We start from the raw sequence: 12,239 nt of genomic DNA, 5'->3' as shown, positions 1-12,239 counted from the left end.
GGTGAGGGCAGAGTTAAGGGACTCCAACAAGGAAAGTTGATGCCTCCTTGGAGCTAGCAAGAGCTGGCAGCCTTACCTCTGCTGGACTTGAATAGGCAGGGGTGGGAGCAGCTTTTGGGGCCAGGAGAAAGTGGTGGGAGTTGTAGGGATTGTGTAGAGGGTGCCTGGCAGAACCTGTGACCTCAGGTAGAGGGGGCCAGCTAGCCCACCAGGGAAGGAGCTGGGAAAGTAAATATCTCGCCCTCATTCTCTCCGCCTCTCCAGTCTCCTGCCAGTGCCTTGATTGGCTGAATCTAACTGGAAGCCAGAGGACAAGAGATCCTGTTGAAACAATCCATACATGTTAGCCTCCCGAGGGCACAAAGGATGGAAAGAGATGGAAAATGGATCTGGGAGCGGCAAATGGAAAATATCCAGCACGTCCCAAACTAGGTACCTCCGCTGTTTGCCACTCCAGACGACTGCATTTCCCCATCATAATACTCATTCTAATTTATTGTATCTATTGGGAGATTAAGCATGTGGTAAGGATTGTGTCCAACTTGTTCACTGCTGTATTCCCGGTGCCTACCACTGTGCCTGCTTTGCAATGGTGTGCAATAGAGCTTGGGAAATGAGTGGGTGGATATGTCTGATGTCCTCTCATGGGCCATAAATGTCTTTGGGAACAGTGAATCTCCCAGCACCATGATTGCACATAAAAGGAACTATCTGGTGAATGAATATCTGTGCAACTGTGTGAATGGATGAATTCTAAGGATGGGGCACCTAGAAAATCCCATGGTGCCAAGTTTATGTTAGGATTCAACCCCAAATTCATTAAATTTAGCAAGACCTGTTCCTTCCTGAGAGACACGGGAGCTTATACCTGAGTCATCTTCTCCCACCCTGTATCCACACCACCTTGATCTGGTAGCATCCCCTCCATTTCCTTGGAAGCAGACTAGGGATGCTTACCTCAACCCTAGCTGAGGAATGAGCTGTAACCCAGGCTGAGATGATCAGACTCTCCCTGGGAATCAGCCTCTCAAATCCACCAACGATGGGAAATGTACCCCTCTCCTTGCCTTCTACCTTTTTTTTTTCTTAAGTTGATCAGAGGTAGTGTTTGTTGAATGCATTCAAAAACGGATACACTTGAACACCAGGAGGAGGATTCCAGACTTATCAGGCCATATGGTGATGTGGTTAAGGTCTTGAGCTTTGTAGCTGTACTGCTTGATTTGAATCCCAGCTCTGCCACTTCTTAGCTGTGTGACTTTAGGCAAGTTACTTGTCTTCTCTGTGCCTCAGTTTCTTAATCTTTAAAATGGGAGGATTCCATGAGTTAAAGCATGCAAAAGTATGTGCCTGGCACATGGTGAACACTCAGTAAATATCATCGGGGTCTTGACCATCCAAGCAACTTGAGAAAAAATAATTGATGGAGTTATAATTCTTTAAACAATGGAGAAAAGAAAATCACAATCATGGAATAAATTGGAATGAATTAGACATTTCTCAAGGGTTACTTGTATCTTCCCACCCACTCTGCTGTAGGGTGGGTGTAGAGAGAAAAGGATCTAGAGCTATTTCTAAAGGAAGCATTAAAAAATGAGCTGGTGCCTTTTTAATTTTTCAAGAAAATCTAGAGGCCAATGGCTGTATCTGGTATTTACTCTTCTTTTTCTGCGAGGTTCATGGGTTCTTGGCTCTAAATAAGCTTAGTTCTCTATAGCTTTCCACAAGGAAATTAAATTTTCAGGTCATGCACAAAAGTTTAGTTATCACTAATATAATCATCGGTGCTGTCACTGCAGGGCTGTAGGATTCAAGACGGAGGAGGATGGGTTTTGACAGCAATAAAAAAATTCCTCCTCTGGCCCTCCCTCTCAGACACGCAGACACGTGCCCCTCAAGTACACACCAGCACAACCATATACGTCTGTGCACAAAGGTATGGGCTTTCTCAGGAGCAGTTATTATCCTGAGTGGTTTGTTAAAACTCAACCCAACCAGCCTTTTGGGGGTGTCTAGTTAGCCTGAGCCAAGCATTGAGGGCGCAAGAGAGAGGAGGTGCTCTCAGCATGATTATGTCCTGGTCCTGCCTTCCAGGAGATTCCACAGTGATGTGCTAGGGGAGAGAGAGACACGTACCAGGATCCAATAAAAGGTAGACTGTGATAAGGGCTACCTGAGAGGTTAAAAAGTTGCTAAAGGTTGCTTTCTTTTTTTAACTTATTTTTTATGGGATTCTGGAGTATTTTCATACACTCTCAGTGTAGTTTTTGTAGTCAGCCAGCCTTGTTCTGTATCCGTCTGGATTTGACTGTGGGATTTACTACTTAAGAGTAGTGACACTCTCCTAGGCTGGTTTCCTAGTCTGTAACAGGATATTAATATCACCTCTCTGTATGTGCTAAGATTGCATTCTGCTGCAAATAACAAAGGTCAGATGGCAGTGGCTTAACCAAATAAAAACTTACATTTCTCATGCAACAAGTGGTTCAGAGGTGGGCAATCTGGAGTTGGTACCAGTGCTCAAGGGACTCCTCAAGGACCCAGGGTCTTGCTGCCCCAGCATCCAGGGCCACAAGGTAGCTATTCCAGTTCCAGGCAAAGTGGCAAGAGGCCAACTGTGTCTGTCCCACTTTGGAGAGCTTTCTGGAGAGCCCAACTTAGTGACTCCATCTTACCCTTCATCGGCCACAGCTATGCTGGGATGACCAACGCTACCTGCAAAGGAACCTGGGATATCAAGTATTTTAACTGGACATGTTGTTGCCTCAAACAAAACTGAGGTCCTGTGAGGACGCAAGAGGGGGAGACCCCAGCATATCTGCCACATTCTCTTGGGGATTGTTGAGAGGATTCCCTGAGAAATGTCAAACTCTTGGCCCATTGCCTGACGTGTAACTATCATTACCAACTGAGACTCTTTCCAATGTCTTCCCCGAGGAGGATCCCCCAGCAAAGTGGCCAGTGGAGACTTAGGCTCCTCACTGTCCTGGGACTCCCCCCGCCCCCGCCCGTGTGCATCTGACTCATGTCTCATAGTGCGGCAATCTCAGCTCCTAGACAAAGTCTTCCCTCACCTCTCTGGTCCTCAAAGGCATCACCTGCTCTTTTGAAAACTGTAGCACGAAACTGACTATATTACTCAAATGTAATTTAACATATGTTTCCTGGTATGACTAAATTTATATCTCTGTGTTTATTTTTTCTCTCAATAAGCTTATAAATTTCTTGAGGGCAGAAATTATGTTTTATTCCTGCATCCCTGCCTCAAAGCTTTCATTACTGGTTCTTACACATAGTAGAGGCTCCTGTTTAATAGACTGTAGGGTATGGTGAGGCAGCCAACTGTTGTTTAAGTTGCTAGTGCGGCTGGGGATATGGTACTCCAGAGATTTATCCACATATGTGCAATAATGAATCACATTCTTTGGGTCGTTTGCTATTTTGTCCACATTGGTTTTCAGAGTGAAGATGGCCAAGATGTGGTCTAGTAAACATGGATTGTGGTCACTCTCTGAAAAAGAGCGGGATAAAAAGCAAAGTTTAGAATGCCTATGTGGAATCAAGTATTCACTCATTCATTTATTCAACTGAGTGCCTGCTGTGTGCTAGGCACCATGCTGAGTTTGAACCGCTTGATCCTGTGTCCCTTCCCACAACTTCTTCCCATCCTGAGTCAAGATGAGCTCCTTTGCTCAGCAATACTCACTTTCTTTAGGTTTTCACTCAAGGGGACTTCCCAGAACCCATCAATTTCAAAACCATTTCCTAATCTCGACTCAGCCCCTTGCTTTCAAGGGGAGCCCTGACAAATAATTAAGAGAGAAGAACATGAAGTAGGACTACTGTGGGTGGGAAAGCCCCATACATACTTGCCCCTTTTTTTACCAGCTCATGTCCTGGTCCCTTTAGCATCCCCAAATGAGCTATCAGTACCCCCTTTTCTCCCAGTCCAGTGGAAAGGAAAGGATTTGTCTTCAAGCAGTTTAGATTTCATCCCTTAAAATGAATGAATTCAGCAAATGATTTCTGAGCCCTTATTATGTATAAAGTACTATGGTGGTATGGGTGATGAGAACACAGAGCTATTAAATCAGTTAAGTAACTGACTCAATGTTTGAGTCAGTTAGCTAATGGGGGTATCTTCATCTTTGTAAGACTGATAGAGCACTTTCTCTGTGCCAAGCCCTGTGCTTAATGCCATACATAATTTTTCTCCTCTGAGGATTTACATCAACACTCTGAGACAGGTGGAAGATAGAATAATTAAACTTTATATCCTCCACCCCACCCCCTACCTCCTGCTTCGTGTTGAATCCACGAGGGAAGGGAGAGGGTTGGAAATCTAAATTCAGGGTCTGAAATTCTGGGAAGAGACCACTTGTTGGTGGGGTGCCCTTTGCCAACATGGGGTGACTTCAGTAGAGCAGAAATGGCAGCATTTTTGGGTGGCAGAGGCCTGAGATATCTCTCCCACACCTTGCCTCTGAGTCTCTTTCAAGCCCAGAGGGGTAGATGAGATCTAAAAATGTCCCCATGTCCCTTGATAGGGGAGAGGAAGTTAAAAAGTCAGAGCCAGATGCCAGCCATGGGGTCACTGTGATGTGGTTTGAGGTGATGTCATGGCAGAGTCTTTGTATGGATGAGCCATAGTTGGGGCCTCAGGATCAACAGAGCCAAGGAGATGCTGAGTCACACGGAGAACAACCTGCATTTACTGTGCCACTATTACATCAGCTGTGAACACTTTAGAAGTGGGTATGACAAGGGAGAAGCCAACACCCAAGCCCAGAGTGATGAAGTATCTCAGTGGAGGCCAGCCATGATGTTGGGTGGTACCTGGACCTGCCAGGATGACAGGCTTTATCTGGAACAGATGACCTTCCCATGAAGCCAGGAGGGTGGGAAAAATCCTCCTGGGAATTTAGCTTCCCCCTCCAGGGAGACAAGAAGGAGAGAGAGAGGGAAGAACTTTCAGTTCAATGGAATAAATTACCCCAAAGAGATGGGCTTTGGCCAGACAAGTGTTGGCGTTATCTTAATGTGGAAAGATTAAGAGTTTTATTCACCATTTGCAGGAAGAGTGGTTGCAAAATTGTGATTGAGAAGTTTATATCCACAAGAGGAATTTAGGTAAAAACATCCTCAAATATTTCCTTTTCTAGTCTTCTACTCTTGGCTTTCCTCTCAGAGAGCCTCCTCATAATCTGAAGTGCCTGCCAGGACCAAGTAGATATTAAACCTATGAATGATGGCTGAGGCTTCATGTGTTGACTCCATGGTTTCCCCGAGGGAACATGTATTCATATTCATCTTTTAATCATGGAGAAATTAGAGGATGACTCACCCTTCAAAGCTGAGGGGGAAGACATGATGCCTTTGACTAGAGTCCCTCTGGCTTCTGGTTCCTTCCAGGTAGGGTCAAGGTGGCCCAGTGAGGAGGGCACAAGGGAAGGGGCAGGAGGTGCTGGGAGAGAGGTGGTGGCTATTTTGAACAAGGGGCTCTTCCTGTCAGGGGCTCCATCTTGACTCAGACCCAGGCTCCAGCTCAGAAGTTCAGCTCCCTTCTCCAACACCCACTCTTAGATTCACACACTCACATACAAAACCTCTCCTCACCACAACAGCTAGCAATGACCCTGCCCTAAGGCCCTTGCCTCTTCCAAAGGCGGGAAGAGGAAGGAATTATGGAAAAAACAACAAAACCAAAAAAACCTACTCCCTTCCTGGGAGTATAAGCAATTCCAATTAATTTCTTTTGCACCAAATGAGGGTGCCGAGGACATTGAAATGGGGTGACCTACACGGTGTGGGTTCAACTTACAGAAACTCAATATACCAATTAACAAACCAGATCAATTAAGAGCTGATTATGCACTTTATAGGCAACTGCTTTGCTTCAGCCTGGGATTCCTTTGAGCAGTTGCTCCCTAGGCATTTAGGAATTTGCTTATAGATCATGACTATTGGATGGAAGGCAGAGAGAAGCAGAAAAATAGTTAGGAGACATTGTCTGCTATAGATCCAGGAGGAATGAAGAAAAAAGATGAAGTACCTCTGAAATTATGTAAATCAATGGGAAAGCAGGATGGACTTCCCAAATTTAATGTATATGCAACTTTGCATAGCATTATAAAATAATAGCTTTTGCAAAAACCTAACATTTACTTTATATAACGAACTTGATAGTTTACTTGCATGCATCCTCACAAGATCTGTAAGAGGTAGGTATTATTGTCCTCATTCTGTAGATGAGTAAAACGAGGCCCGGGATGTGAAGAAACTTGTCAAAGTCCCAGATGTTTGAAGTTCACATTACTCCATCAATCAACAGTCATAAATCCAACAGTGGGTATATGTCTCTCTCCCTTTCTTTTTTGGTACGAAGCACAAAGGGTTAATCAGTATTCACATCTCTATTTGAAAAATGTTCTTTAAAAAGGCAACTATTTTTGGATAGAGTGAATTAAAGAGCAAACACTAGTCTCACTGCTGGTTTATTTTCACCGAGTGCACACACTCCTCCAGCAATAATTCATCCAGGATGTGAGCTGGAACTCATTAGAAGTCACTGGGCCTGGGGGAGAAGATAAAACCATGATTAAAGACATCTGCGCCCTTAAGGACAATTTATTATCTTGGATTTCAGTTTTTGTTAAATTTTATTTATTCTTGGCTGCGTTGGGTCTCCGTCGCTGCTCGTGGGCTTTAGTTGCGGAGAGCGGGAGCTACTCTTCATTATGGTGCATGGGGTTCTCATTGCGGTGGCTTCTCTTGTTGTGGAGCATGGGATCTAGGCACATGGGATTCAGTAGTTGTGGCTCGCGGGCTCTAGAGCACAGGCTCAGTAGTTGTGGTGCCCGGGTTTAGTTGCTCCGCGGCATGTGGGATCTTCCTGGACCGGAGCTCGAACCCATGTCCCCCGCATTGGCAGGTGGATTCTTAACCACTGCGCCACCAGGGAAGTCCCTTGGATTTAATTTTTTTTTTTTTAATAAAGGCGATTTCATTTTGGCTTATATCACTGGGTTATTTTCTAAATTTATTTATTTGTTTATTTATTTATTTGGCTATGTTGGGTTTTCGTTTCTGTGTGAGGGCTTTCTCTAGTTGCGGCAAGCGGGGGCCACTCTTCATCGCGGTGCGAGGGCCTCTCACTATCGTGGCCTCTCTTGTTGCAGAGCACAGGCTCCAGACACGCAGGCTCAGTAGTTGTGGCTCACAGGCCTAGTTGCTCCGCGGCATGTGGGATCTTCCCAGACCAGGGCTCGAACCCGTGTCCCCTGCATTGGCAGGCAGATTCTCAACCACTGCGCCACCAGGGGGCCGGATTTCATTTTTAATAGGAGATGCTAATTCATACAAGAAGTCCCCGGGGCAAATGAGTGGTGCACTGTAATTATTGTGGGTCTCTGCAGTGTCCAAGTATGTGCTGGCTCCTGGGCTGGGCGAGGTACCAGGTCTGCGTGGAGGTGCCAGGCCTGGGAACTCCCTGGAACCTTGACCAGCCTGGCGTGGTGGAAGGATTATCTCTCTCAGTGCCACAAAACGGAACATGACTCCAAGTGGTCCCTTATGAGTTGGCTAATTTTTTCTCAAAAATTTCTCTGTTTATCACAATGGGAGGCTAAAAACTTGGCCCTTGAGATCAGGTTCAAAGCATTAAGATAGGTAGCAGGTGGCAGAGAGGAGTGACTATACTGAGAGTCAGATTCTCCCAGTTAGCAAAGTGGATGATAATGATCCACGATGGACCTTAAGTCCCTTGTCTGCAAAATGAGGAGGTGATGACACAGCCTCAAGGTCCTTTTCAAATCTGTGATAGAGTTAGAAAGGTGGGGGATGGGGGGAGACATCCTGGAGTTCAATTTCGTGCTCAGTCCCTTCCTTTACTGGGATGTTGGAAATATGTATAACAACAGCAGCAAAATAATGTTGGTTATTTACTGATGGTGAGACATAATGCTAAATTCTGTAAATATTGAGTCAATCCTATGAAGTAGGCATTGCCATTATCTCCATTTCATAGTGAGGGAACTGGAGCACAGAGGGCATAGGTGACTTACCCAAGGTCACATGGGTCCAGGTAGTATAACTTCAGCACCTGCTTTCCCAGTCACTACAGTCTTCATCTGTAAAATGGGAGTAATGACCTATCTACCTCAGAGGGTTATAGTGAGGATGAAATGACATTATGAACTAAAGTGCTGAGCATAGTTCCCGGCACATGATAATAGCTTGTTAAGTAAATTGGGTTTGTTTAGCTTGGAGAAGCTAATGAGAACAGGAGACTTAATTATTGCCTTCAAATATATGAAGGATTTTTAATGATTCACTTATGTTTGATGAATATTGAGCCCCTACAGAGCCAGACTAAATGCTTTGTATTATTCTTAAGTCTGTGTCATTCAGGAAGAGAATTTAATTTTAAACAGGAGAAATTTAATTAGCCATAAAAATAACCTGACCTTTATACTGGGTATAAAATTCCAGAGTAAACAATTGTAATCAGCTGTGAAGGTTGTATTCATGGTGTTTAAATGAATAGCTTCCAGGTACAATTGTGCAGGTTGTATACTGCACAAAACCAGGGGCTGCCATTTACACCACAGTGAATGTGTGAATAAGCATTCTTTGGAGCTGCATAATACACAACCTGCATGGCCCTTTGTGGCAGTCTGGCCTATTAGTCCTGAGGTGTTTAGGCTGAAGCTTGTCCTATTTCAGCTGAAGGAATCTTGGCTTTGGATAAAAGTTGAGAGTTGAGATAATTATCTAGGAAAGGTAAATATGTGGCTTATACAATACAACTCACCATACAGGGTCCCATGGCAGTCGTAGATAATAGATCATGGCCTCAGAATCCCTCTCAACACAACGTTCCAGGGAGTTGCTATCAATAAATCAGATTTGTCACTTTGGCTGAAACAAAAGTTGTTCAGCACAGTGATGAGTAGTGATTCTGGAGTCAGAATGACTGGGTTCGAACGTGAGCTCTGCCACATATGATACTGGTGACCTTAGTGAATCAGAAGGGCTGCTTTTGGCTGCAAATAACAGAAACCAAACTAAAAGATTACAGAGAGACACCCTCTTGAGAAACACTGTATCACCAAAGCTCTTGATGGAACAGGATAATCATATATGGAAAAACTTGAACATTGATGACTCAATGCAGAAGTGATTCAGGAGAGATTAGACGTTAAGTGTAAAGCAGATTTAGGAATACCTTGACTAATTTATTTCATATATATATTTTAATCAATGTATAAGAGTGATAAGTGGTAGAAAAAATCTAGGAATAAGTAAGTCTAAATGCACTCTTTCACCAAGTATAATATAAAAATTCTAAATGATCAGAGTATAGTGTCATAGTTTACTTGGCAGGATTTTTTTCTTTCTAGTTGGACACAACACAGTGGTGCATCTTACAACTGATGGCCTCTTAGATTAGAAGAAATGCAGCTTATCCTATCACAAGAAGGCCAGAGGGAGGGCAGTGCCAGGGTTGGCTAATTCAGCAACTCAGCAACATTGTTAGGGACACGGGTTCTTTTCATCTTTCCACACTGCCATTGTTAGTCTGTCAGCCTGTTCTTTTAGGTGGCTCCCCTCATGGCCCCCAGATGGCAGCCCCAATTCTAGGTACCGCATGCAGGTGACAATGTCCAGGGGCAGATAAGGGAGTGCCTCTCCTGTATCTTGTTTTGGTCAGCAAGGATTCCTAGCAGACTTCTCTTCACGTCTTACCGTCTATAATTGTGCCTCATGTTCCTAATCGTTGTCAATGGGAATGGGGTGAGGTAATGATAAATGGTGTTGCAGACAGAAGGAAGAGTATGTGCAAAGGTTAGGAGGCAAAAGGCTCTCTGCTTGTTTTCCAAGTGTAAGTCTTGCCTCTACAACCAGAACATAAGCTCCTCAAGCTTTTAAATCTTCCTAGATTGTAAACAACACCTAGTACAGAGGACTTGCTCCCCAGAAACCTTGCTGACTGACTAATAGCTGTCCTAATCTCTGAGGTAATTCAGGCCCAGATTTTCCTTTTCTTCAATGGCAGGTGGGGATTTTACCTATCTAGCTTTAGAGTGGCATTATAATTATAATAACAATCAGCATAAGAACAGTACCAATAAATGCTAACACTTTTTGTGTCCTTACCATATATCAGACACTATCCTAAGTACTTTATATGTGTTATTTAATCCTCAAAACCATCCTTCAAGGTAGTTATCAATATTATTATCACCATTTCATTCTTGAAAGAGTCATTATGGCCAGGAGTGAAGTTGAGATATAGGTTTCCTCTCCTGCAGCATATAGACTGAGAGTAAGAGAGGTAGTGATTCCCAAGGGGAAATTTGGGGTACTGTATTAGAAGAGGGGTTTTGGATGCTGGACCACAAAACAATAGATGTTCACTATACAATGAACAAATGGGTGAATGAATAAATTATATAGGACCAAGTAATAAAATCAGATATTGAGAGGAAAGTGCTATAGAATTTGTGGCAGGGCAGAATAATGCCCCCACTCCAAGATGTCCCCATCCTAATCCCTGGAACCTATGAATAGATATTACCTTACATAGCAAAGAGGAATTTAAGTTGTAGATGGAATTAAGGTTGTTAATCAGCTGACCTTAGAATAAGGAGATTATCTTGGATTATCTGGGTATGCCCAATGTAATCATAAGAGTTCTTAAAAGGAGAAGACAGAGGCAGAAGAGGATGTCAGAATGATGTGATGGGTAAAATACTCAACTCACTGTTGCTGGCTTGAAGATGGAGGAAGGGGACCATGAGCCAAGGAACACAGGCATCCTCTAGAAGGTAGAAAAGTCAAGGAAATAGATTCTCTCCTAGAGCCTCTAGAAAGGAATGCAGCCCTGCTGATAATTTGATTTTAGCCCAGTGAGACTTATTTTGGACTTCTGACCTACAGAACTGTAGGATAATAAATTTGTGTTGTTTCAAGCCACTATGTTTGTGATAGTTATAACAGCAATAGAAAATTAATAGACTTCAAACAAAATAAAAGATATTCCAGACAGAATAAATGAATGAATAAATGAACGAGTGATACAGGATCATGTAATGAAATCAAAGTAGAGAGAAGACTGCCATAGAGTTCAAAGGAGGGAGAGCTCTTTGTTGATGTAGTCAAGGAGGGTTCTTGGGGAAGGCAGGATTGTAATTGTAGTATTTTGTAACCTCAACAAAAGGGGAGAAACTACTGGCTGAGGAAAATGGAAAGTTCAAAGGCAGGAATGAGTTGACACATTGGGAACTTCACTGAAATTGCAGGTTATGATTGGAGAAGAGTATGAGATGGGGTTGGGTAGGTAAGAAAAGGGTGACTGATGGAGGGTCTACAGATCTGGGATAAGATATTTCTATTTGTTCCAGTTAGCTGAGAGAAGGCAATGTAGGCTTTTGAATGGAAACCTTTTTGTGATGAAAACAGTAGTGCTCAATATGGATTAGGGACAGTGGAGGCCAGAGCTGGGCCAGGCTGGCAGTGTGGCAATGGAGACAGGCAGTCTGTCTCTAGGAGCAATGGCTGGAACTCAGCAGTTAAATAGAAACGAGGGAGTCAGCAGAGAACCGTGGAAGGCAGGGCCTCTTAACCTGGGGCTCTCCTCTGTCTGTGACTCAGGTCATCAAAGACACTCCTAAGATTAGATGCAAAATTTAGAGTGTTTGCAAGTTTCCCTGGGAGAGGGCCCACATCCTTTATTGGATTCTCAAAGGGCTCTGTGACTCCAGAAAGGTACAAGTCACTGATGTAATTTTAATTCACTTTATTGAAGAATAATATACATATAGAAAAGTGCACATATTATGAGTGCACAACTTGCTGCATTTGCACAATCTGAATATCCCTAAGTAACCAGCACCCAAATCAAAAAACAGGACCCCAGAAGGTGCTTCTCAACCCCTTCCTATCATACCCCTGCCCCTCCTGGCCACCATAACCACTGTCTTGATTTCTAACTCTGCTAAAGTGTGAAGCTGGGGCTGCATGGGGCTAGCACCATAGGAATTGAGCCACCATTTCTAGGAGCAAGTATAGGCTAGAAAACCACCTATTGTGGCTTTCCTCCAGCAGTTTTAAGATGGAATTGGATGAGAAAACCACTTTCGTGCTTTCCAGACATCCCCATATGGCTTTAGCTCAGGGCAGAACCCCTCCAAGCTGACCCCCTCCTTGGGTCTATGACCATCTGACTTGCTGCCAAG

The 12,239-nt window shown here is 43.8% G+C and overlaps 1 protein-coding gene and 1 long non-coding RNA gene across 4 annotated transcripts in view; one reads left to right on the top strand and one right to left on the bottom strand.

Moving 5' to 3' along the window:
• The window catches only part of LOC309658220 (uncharacterized protein), a 92,250-nt gene extending 80,973 nt beyond the window's left edge, over window positions 1–11,277 (top strand). Inside the window, exon 10 of one of the 2 annotated variants that reach the window (XR_014262058.1) lies at window positions 265–11,277. The gene's annotated coding sequence lies outside the window, so the exon portion shown is untranslated. The remainder of the gene's footprint in view (window positions 1–264) is intronic. The other variant, XM_082456616.1, reaches the window with a different exon arrangement.
• LOC309658261 overlaps window positions 1–12,239 on the bottom strand; it is a 477,588-nt gene that overhangs the window by 124,432 nt on the left and 340,917 nt on the right. The window lies entirely within an intron of this gene.

Source organism: Balaenoptera physalus (genome assembly GCF_965194825.1).
Source record: "Balaenoptera physalus genome assembly, chromosome: 3".
Classification (NCBI taxonomy): Eukaryota; Metazoa; Chordata; class Mammalia; order Artiodactyla; family Balaenopteridae; genus Balaenoptera; species Balaenoptera physalus.
This window is presented reverse-complemented; position numbering and strand designations above follow the sequence as displayed.